At 43.9% G+C, this 10,275-nt stretch overlaps 1 protein-coding gene across 1 annotated transcript in view; it reads right to left on the minus strand.

Annotated features, from left to right (window-relative positions):
- The window catches only part of LOC122787830 (solute carrier family 12 member 2-like), a 1,020,929-nt gene that overhangs the window by 329,269 nt on the left and 681,385 nt on the right, over positions 1 to 10,275 (minus strand). The gene's annotated exons all lie outside the window — the stretch shown is intronic.

Here is a 10,275-nt window from a genome sequence, read left to right on the forward strand (position 1 = left end):
AGATGAGCTGGCTGAGTCTAAGAGTAAGGGGTCCTTATTGAGCAGGCAGGAAAGAATTCCCAAGTCTCTATGCAGGAATGGAGGCTGAAAGAAAATCAGTAATAGCAGCTTGTCTATTTGGAAACACTTTGGCTGCAGTTTCACCGGAGGAAGTACTTGCTCCAATACAGTTTTTACTCCAGACAGAAACAGTAGTCGAAGACAGACTAGACTTAATTGTGTGATAGTCATGGTTATAAAGTTTAAGTTGGTTCTAGGTGGAGGCGTGGATAAGAATTATAGGGTTGCAGCATATGTGGATGGGTAAGTAGTGTGGGATGATGTAATAATGCCTAGAGGGAATGTGAGTGGTTGGGAGTATTGTATGGTGTAACAAGTGGGTCTGGTGTAATATGATCTGACTTGAGGAGCTATGATTGGTGGAGGTGATGTGAGGTTGAGGTGTGGCTGTGGTTGGGATTAGTATAAATGTAGAGATAGTTGGGGTGGGTGGGAATTGGGGGTAGGGTAGGGGAGCGGAGAGAGCCCAAGCGTTAGTGAGTGTGAATGGAGCGGGGCTGAGCCCACCAGGACAAAAGTAATGTGCAGCAAAAAGTAAGTGTTACTTTACAAATCTGAACACTTTAACAAATTCCAGAGCAGAGGTCTAATGGCTTACCAACAAGCAGAATTAAATTGCTGAAGAGCACCTATGTCCTGGTAGGAGACTAGTAATTTAAAGATGGCTCCATGCACAGCAGGAATCTAATATAGACTTAGTATTGAGGGAGGGCTATAGCACAAGGGGTGTAAACCAGGTGCAATGCAAAGAAATCAGCCAAACCAGAGAGGCAAGCAGTGGAAATCAATGAGTGAAGACCTCAGAAGGGGTGAGTAATAATTCAAACTCTACCTGTAAAGTGAAGGAGAGAAGAGAAAGCAAAGTTTATTAAGGTTAGGAGTGTGTCTTTACATTGACTTGCTTATTAGTAGCCAGTTTGTGCACAGATTACATTAGGGAGATACAGTAGCAATGAAGGGAAATGTATAGAGATGCAAATACACAGGTGGGGCTCAAGTGACACAAACTAAGGCAGACAGCACTGAGAGGGCTGCTTGAGGGTTAATTTAATCACAGAGAATAGGAAGGGTCTGAATTAAGTGTCTACTATCTATTGGACAGTTAAGATTACTGCACTAGCTGGGGGGAGGGCACAAGGCTACAACAGTCACTTTCATTAGCAAGCTAAGAACTACTAAGTAACACTGCTATTGTTAAAGATTCACTATCATAATACATACAAGTAGAATGCTTGGGTGGACTGACCCTGCCATTCAGGCTCAAAATGAATATCCTTGTTTAGTTCTATAGTACTGATTCCTTCTTAGACTGTATGGGTGGGGTGGTAGCCGCAGACTGCAGCATTGCTTGAGTGTCCTCCTGCTCGTCAGACTCAAAATGAATATCCTTGTTTAGTTTTGCAGTACTGATTCCTACTTAGACTGTATGGGTGGGGTGGTAGCCACAGACTGCAGAGTTGCTTGAGTGTGCTCAGTAAGCAGAATTCAATTGCTGAAGAGCACTTGTGTCTGGGTGGGAGACTAGTAATTTAAAAGTCTTTCAAATGAGGCTGTTTTGTGTAGAGGTAATTTAACCTCTAGACTACATTGCATGTATACAGTGATACTGTACAAAGCCATTCCAAATAAGCCTTGCTGTTCATCCACTTACTATTTGGATAATAATACTGCACAGTATAATTGGACACCCTTTGGTAAGGGCCTTATTGGTAACTGATATTAGTGGTTGGCAGCTGGTACTACCTTATATACTGGCAGGAAGGGGCATAGCTGGAGAACCTTTGCCAGCCTTCCCAAGGAGTGTCTTTGTGTTTGTATATAACTCATATTTTAGAGTGTGTGTGTGTAAGCTACTTGGGCAGGGACAAGAAGTACTAGTTGGACAGAAAGGGTGCTGGAGGTTTTAGCTTGACCACTAGGCTGAGATCTGGACCCTATAGCTGTGCCACTGGGGAGTCTTATTGGGGATATAGAGAGAAAGGGAGAAAACAACCCCAGACTGACTGTGATCTCTGTGTGCTCTTAAGGGAAATTGTACTTTACTGTGTGTGTACTTGTTATCCTTCCACTATGGATGCCCCTCACTGATGTTAGTGGTGAGGACTCAGGCTCATTGATTATTGGGCCAGTGCACGGGCATCACATATTAATTGGTTGGCAGTGGTGGGATATCCACACCACATATTAATTGGTGGCAGTGGTGGGATAGTGAATTCCTGTAGCTTGTGTACAGTGATCACTGAAGGTGTTTTTGTACTCTAAATCAGCCATGTAGTGAATATTTAGAGTTCAGATCACAATTGTTTTATTTCTTTTGTTAGCTTAGTTAGTCAGGGAGAGCAGGCAAGCATGTCAGCAGAGGAGTATGGCATGCTGTCAAGGAGCCAGTTGGCTAAGATATGCCAGGCTAAGGGACGGGTGCATGGAAACCTGACTAAGGCAGACATGATTGCAGCTTTGGTCACAGCTACATCAGAAAACAGCAGTCAGGAGGGTGATTAGACTGGGCGTGGAGAAGAACAGCACTCAGAGAATGGACAGCTCAACCTTTCTGCCAATGACTTAAAAATCCATCTGCAGCTAAAGAGACATCAGTTGGAGGCCAGGCATTTGGAAACAGAAGCAGCAGAGAGACTGAGATGTCTACAGGCTGAGGAGAATGAGAAACCGCTATGCCTGGAAGCTGAGGAGAAGGAAAGGCAGAGGCAGCATGAAAAGGAGATGCGGACTCTTCACCAGAGTCATGCAGGTAATGGGGAAGGGAGTAACTGGACCCCAGAAGCACAAAAGGTCAGTACATTTCTTCCACAATTTACAGAGGGGGATCATTTTGATAGTTTCATTCATATGTTTGAGAGGGTATGTAAACAGTATAATGTTGACCAAAGGCACTGGGTATGTTTCCTGACCCCCCTTACTCCATAGTAAAGCTGTAACTGCGTTGTCTAACCTTTCTGATCACAATTTTTTTGATTATACTGCTGTTAAGAATTGCCTGTTAGAATTTTTTAAGCTAACACCTGAAACTTATAGGTAAAACGTTTTGTGAGTATAGATGCAAGGCAGAAGAACGTGTATGTGAATATGTTGTTGAACTAAGCACTTATTTTCATAGGTGGGTGAGTGTATGTCAGATCACCAGTTTTGAAGGGCTGGCAGACCTTTTCATGAGGGAACAAGCCCTTAGCACTATGCCTGAGGAATTGAGGATCTGGTTAGCGGATAGATAATGTGCTACTTCAGATGAGTTGGGGAACAAGGGAGGCCTATACCTAGCAAGCAGGGGATTACTGCACAGGAAAGGGACCACAGTACTGCTCATGGGTCTAAAGGAACTCATGGTGGGCAGCCCAGACTGCCCCAACAGAATTTGCCAGTAGCAGGGGAATCCACTAATCCGGGCACATGTCCAGAACCATTGTAAAGCCTGCAATAGTTACAGAGGAGCACTACTTGCCTGGGTAGTCTACTCCAGTCAGAGCTTTAGGAGGGACCACATTCCAAATAACGTTGGCTAGGGTTTACCTTGACTGGGAGGGTGGAAAAGGAAGCCAGCAAGTAGGTGTATTTGAGGATATCCCTGCAGATGTCCTAATAGGGAATGATTTTGATAAGGCAGTACCATGTGTTTGTGCAGTTACACGCAGTAAGGCTTGGAGACAAGCATGTGGGTCTGGTAGCCTGGGGGAGACCTAGACATACTGCATACTTGCAGCTAGCACTGATGAGGTGGCTACTTCAGGGAGGGAGCTACTCTGTAGCAGTGAGACTGAAGTTGAGCTACAGCTGCTTATGGGTACTGATGTTCCCTTAGACAGAGTGACTGCAAAGGTAGAGGTGAGTAATAGTACCCAGGCTGACAGTGAGGCACTGCTGTCAGAGGATACCAGACTTCCTGTGGAAGGGGAGCTGGGAAGGGTTACAAAAAGAGAGTTGAGACAGGCTCAGCTCTCAGACCCTACATTACAAGGTCTGAGGCAGGTAGCTAGTGAGGCACCTGATTCTCAAGTGAAGGGGGATCTGTATACTGGGACAAAGAGTTACTGTATATAGAGTGGACCCCTGAGGGAGGGGTAGAAGGTGAGAGGATACAGCAGTTGGTAGTCCCTAGAGCCTATCATCTGGCCCATCTAGCCATAGCCCATGATATTCCCTTTTCAGGTCATATGGGCATAAAATGTACAAAGTGACATATTATGCAGAACTTCTATTGGCCTGGAATTTCCAGAGATGTAACAGGGTACTGCCGGACATGTGAGCAGTGCCAAAAAGTAGGCAAGGCAGGAGACAAGTTGAAAGCTCCTTTAATGCCTTTGCCTGTGATTGAGAAGCCATTTCAGAGGGTAGCTATGGATATTGTGGGGCCTCTGAGTACCCCAAGTTCCACAGGGAAAAGGTATATCCTAGTGGTAGCAGATTATGCTACAAGATACCCTGAGGCAGTGGCTCTGTTCTCCATTGAGGTAGAAATGGTGGCAAATTCTTTGTTAGAGATTATCAGCAGGGTAGGTTTCTCAAAAGAAATACTGACTGACAGAGGTACTAATTTCATGTCAGACCTGCTGGCTTGTCTGTGGAAGTACTGTGGGGTGAAGCACCTGAAGACCACTCCCTATCACCCCTAGACTAATGGTCTTGTTGAGAGGTTAAACTCTACAATCAAGTCCATGCTATGGGCATTTGCAGACCAGTTTAAGAGGGTGTGGGACAAATATTTTCCCTATCTGCTGTTTGCTTACAGAGAGGTTCCCCAGGAATCCACAGGGTTTTCACCCTTTGAGCTGCTGTATGGGCATAGGGTGAAAGGACCTCTAGATTTAATTTATGATGAGTGGAAGAGTGAGTGTGAATCTCACAAGGAGTCTATTTTGGCATATGTCCTAATCCTGAGGACAAGGTTTAGGGAACTCATGGGCTTGGCCCAGGAGAACCTGGCAGAAGCCCAACAACACAAAAATGTATGATATGACAGGAATGCTCAAGCAAGAGAGCATGCTGTAGGGCAGCAGGTAATGGTTCTCATTCCTGTCAGACACAGCAAGCTGCAAGCAGTTTGGGAGGGACTGTCCAAGGTGGTAAAGAAGGTAAGTGATGTTAACTACATGGTAGAACTGCTAGGCAGGAGGCAGAAGCACAAATTGTACCATGTTAACATGATGAAACCTTACCATGATAGGGAGACCCTTGTGCTGAATGTTTGCAGTGGATTGCAGGAGGAGTCTGAGGGAGATCTGGTGACATATGCTTGCAATCCTAGGCTCCATCCTAGCAACTTGGCGTTTTGCTGGCTGGCTTGTTGTAACCGTGTTAGGGGATTGTGATCCATAACTACTGCAGTGCCCACACTATGGCTAGACATTCCTTTTCTACAGCTGCATAGCATTCCTCCCTGGGTTGAAGCCTATGACTGAGATAAACCACTGGGTGCTCTTCTACCTCTGAATAAATCTGGCTAAGTATAGCCCCCCACCCCATGGTTTAAAGCATCCACTTGCACAACAATTTCTTTGCTGTAATCTGGACTGGCTAACACAGGGGGTCCTCCCAAAGCTTCTTTAAGCTCCTGGAATGTCTGCCCACATGTTGGGTTCCACACTACCTTATCTGGCTTGTTTTTCCTTGTCGGCCTGTGAGGAGAGCAGCTATGGTACGATAACTGGGGAACTGGAGGCGAACTATCTGTAGTACCGTACTGTCCCTAAGAATGCCCTCACCTGCTTTTTGGTAATAGATGCAGGGCATGCCTGAATGGCTTCCACTTTGGCAGGTTCTATACTGATCTTACCACTCCCCACTCTATGTCTCAGGTAGGAGACTTCTGCCATACCCACCTGACATTTGCTGGGCTTAATGGTTAACCCTGCCCTCTGTAGTCTGCCCAGCACCTCCATGACATGTTGAAGGTGCTCTTGCCAGAAATGGCTGTAGATGGCAATATCATCTAGGTAAACAAGGGCAAACCCTCTTGCTCCTTCCACTGGGGCATTTTTCATCCCAAAAGGCATCTTTGTGAACTCATACAAGCTAAAAGGAGTCACAATGGCTGACCTCTCTCTAGCACTGAGATCAAGGGCACCTGGCAGTAACCCTTGGTAAGATCAGTGGTGGTAAGATACTTAGCCCCACCCAGCTGCTCTATGGCCTCATTTATCCTAGGCATGGGGTAAGCATCCAACTCTGTGTGACTATTTAATTTCCTGTAGTCCACACAGAACCTGGTGCTGCCATACTTCTTTGGCATCAGCACCACTGGGGAGGCCCAGTGACTGTTGGACTCTTGAATTACCTCTAGTTCCAACATCTCTGTTGTATGATTATGTATGTATGTATGTGTTGAGTATGTTCCCATACTCTGGAACAAACTACCTATCTATATCAAACAAAGCTCCTCATTAGCACTCTTCAAGAAAAATCTTGATGATTGGATGGGAGATAGGAAATTCACTCCGGGGATCACTTCTGTGGCTCTGCTCGACAGTGGCACAGAAAAATAATTTTCTTGGGTGGCAAAAGCCAGGGTACCTTTGGCTAGGCTTATATTGGCCCTAGGGCCAATAGCCTAGTACCTACCTATGAACCTATGAACCTATCTCTTGTATCTCCTCCTTTAGAGTCTGTTTGACTCTCTCAGGCACCCTGTAAGGGGCCTGCCTAATAGGCCTTTGGGGTCCTGTATCCACCTGGTGCTGCACCAGGTGGGTGCACCCTGGTTTCCTGGTGAACATGTCCTCACACTCCTGTAACACTGCTCAGAGTTCTCAAACCTGAGTAGGGAATAGCTGCTGGGACATTGCTGCCCCTTCCACTGAGGTGTCAGTCTGAGCCTCACTGAGATCATCAGTCACCAGATCCCCCTCAGACTCCTCTTGCCATCCACTGCAAACATTCAGCACAAGGGCATCTCTATCATGGTAAGGTTTCATCATGTTAACATGGTATAATTTATGCCCCTGCCTCCTGCCTAGCAGTTCTACCATGTAGTTAACATCACTGACCTTCCATACCACTTTGAAGGATTCATCCCCTAGCTGCCTGCAGCTTGTTGTGTCTGACAGGAATGAGAACCATAGACTGCTGCCTCACAGTATATTCCCGAGCGTGAGCATTCCTGTCATACCAGACCTTTTTTTGCTGCTGGGCTTCTGCCAGGTTCTCCTGGCCCCTTCTCCTGAGGTTTAGGACATAAGCCACAAGAGACTCCTTGTGGGATTCACACTCACCCTTCCATTCATTGCAAATCAAATCTAGAGGTCCCCACACTTTATGCCCATACAGTAACTCAAAGGGTGAAAAACTTGTAGATTCCTTGGACACCTCTCTGTAAGCAAACAACAGATGTGGTAAATATTTGTTCCACTCCATCTTAAACTGGTCTGCAAATGCCTGCAGCATGGTCTTTAGTGGAGAGTTTGACCTCTCCACAAGACCATTAGTCTGGAAATAGTAGAGGTGGTCTTTAGGTGCTTCACCTCACATTGCTTCCAAAGACAAGCCAGCAGGTCTGATATGACAAACATTTGGATGTTCGAACATCAAATCAAAAAAAGTAAAAAAAGAAAAAAACAGTTTAACAGCGTAGGCAGGGGCAAGCCCCCCTGCACACCCCACACCCCCCTACTTAAATATACCAACTCCGAGAATGCACTTCAGTGCAGAAAAGGGAAATTCTCCCTATCTGCACCATATGGCACCATTGAAAGTCTATCTTTGAACATTCAAAATTTTGAACGTTTGGTCTCGACCATGTAACGTTCGAAATTTTGAGCGTTCAAAGATTTGTCAAGTACCCCCCCAAGGCCAGTCTGGTTGTCCTCCTGGTTCTTGGTTTGTGATGCAGCTGTGACTAAGGCTGCAGTAATGTCTGCTTTAGCCAGGTTGGCATGCCCCAGTCCTTTGGCTTGGCACATCTCAGCCAACTGGCACCTTGTCAGCTTGCCATACTCCTCTGCTGACATCCTTGCCTGCTGTCCTTGACTAACTAAGCTAACAAAAAAATAAATAAAACTATTGTGATATGAAACTCTGAATGTTCACTGTGGCTGGCTGAGAGTACAAACACCTTCTTTAGTGACCACTGTTTATAGGCTACAGGAGTTCAATATCCACACCACCGAATCATAATATGTGGATATTGCACCACTGTCAACAAATAAATATGCTGCCCCACCACTGGACCAGTAATCAAGGAGCCTCAATCCACACCACTGGCACTAGTGGGAGATGTACATTGACAGGATGACAAGGTACACACACAGTATTTCCAGATTCAGCTGTCTGCATCAAGTTCAATTTCCCTTAAGAGCACACAGAGAAGACATTCAGTCCTGGGCTGGTTTCTCCCTCTTTCTCCAGATCCCCAATAAGACTCCCCACTGGCATAGCTACGGAGTTGAGATCTCAGCTGAGTGGCCAAGCCAAGACCTCCAGCACCCTCTCTGTCCAAGCAGTGCTTCGTGTCCCTGCCCAAGTAGCTGACACACACACACACACACACACACGCACACACACACACTTTGAGGTTTGATTTATACACACAAACACCTGTGTAAGGCTGGCACAGGTTTACTAGCTATCCCCCCTTTTGCCTAGACTATAAGGTAGTTTTCACTGCCACCAGCCAGCTCCTTATCAGCTACTCTAAGGCTCTTAATGGTTGTCCAATCTTACTGTGTAATGTCACTATTAATACAAATGGTAGTTTGACCAAGAGCAAGGCTATTAGAAGTGGCCCACAGCATCACCAAATAAATATGCAGGTACTCTCAGAACTTAAATATCTCTACAAAGATCAGCCAGAATGAAATGTTTAAATATATTTAATAATAATAAATAAAAGAACTAGAAAATATTCAGTATATATGTACAGTGACATCAGAGTTCAAAATCACAGGAAATATTTAAAAGAGCATTGCAGGACAGTCTCAAATAAATAAAGAAAATCATCCAAATTAAGCTTTCCTATATTTCTGACTATATCTAAGAGAATTATACTGTTCCCTAGACTTACGTACTCAGAGCAAAGCAAATGTGTGGTGAATGGATCTTCCTTAGTTGTTGTCAGGTCTGAGGCAGAATACAGAATGCTATCCCTCTCAGAGAGTTCTTAAATTAATATCTCAAATATTACTGCTGGGATAGCGTGCAGAATGTCATCATTTCTTTTTGTCTGACTCTATCCCAGGTAAATCGCTACTGCTGAAAGTTAGCAGTATTTTGCATCCACCTGTGAAAATATATAGGCAAGAGCTTTTCCTCAGATCTTTGGCAAATGGTGGAAGTCATAAGACAATAAAACACTTCCAAGACAATACAGAAAGCTCCTTAGTTTTAGATATTGTGTCACCTTGTTGCACTGAAACTGAAAAACAATATATTTTTAATGGCCTAGCTATAAAGTAATTTCATTTCAGATATTTTCTGAAGTTTTACAAGTTAACCTTCAGTACTCCAGTTTCCCCTATTAAAATATATACATTTAAACAGTTACAAATGTACATTTCTGTTCTATTCCAATAGGGTACACTGTGGATACATTTCAAACAGCACTTTGTAAAATACCTCTTCAGCACACGTCTGTACAAACCATCTTATATGACCTACAGCTCTAATACAGTTGTAACACAAACATATTATATGAATCATGTTAATATTCACAAATAACACAATTATTTACAAAATTCCAGATAGCTGGGCTGGCAGTATCCCCTTTCATGACAAAGACAAATACATTTTCAGTTCAAAATAATTTTGTATCATTCTTGGTATCCACACAGTGGAATAGTAAATAGGCGTGGATGTTTAGTTACCTTACTGAAGGTGAACCTATGCTAAAACTCAATTTTGATCTAATAGATAAAACCAGTCTTGAACTAAAATTAGAACAGAGAATTACTATTTCTGCTGATAACATTGAAGAGTACAGGTTACACAATTAAAAACATTTCTAATAGAGGACATAGTCATTTAAAAGTTGATAATTTAGTGGAATGCATTTTATGGAACAATAGTAAAGTAATGACACAGTGGCAGTTATATACTAGTGAAAGTAATGCTCATTACCTGATGAAAATTCATATAATCAATACACAATAAGTATACAAAGAGTTTGAGAGGGGTAAGCAATAAAACAACATGATTAGGTAAGAGCAGTGTTTGTTTGACATGGTTCATCTTGAGAAAAATGATGCCAGACATAAAAGTTTCATGCGTCTTATT

This window comes from Protopterus annectens, chromosome 13.part0, assembly GCF_019279795.1.
Source record: "Protopterus annectens isolate FY-2018-M chromosome 13.part0, PAN1.0, whole genome shotgun sequence".
In the NCBI taxonomy this organism is placed as follows: domain Eukaryota; kingdom Metazoa; phylum Chordata; order Ceratodontiformes; family Protopteridae; genus Protopterus; species Protopterus annectens.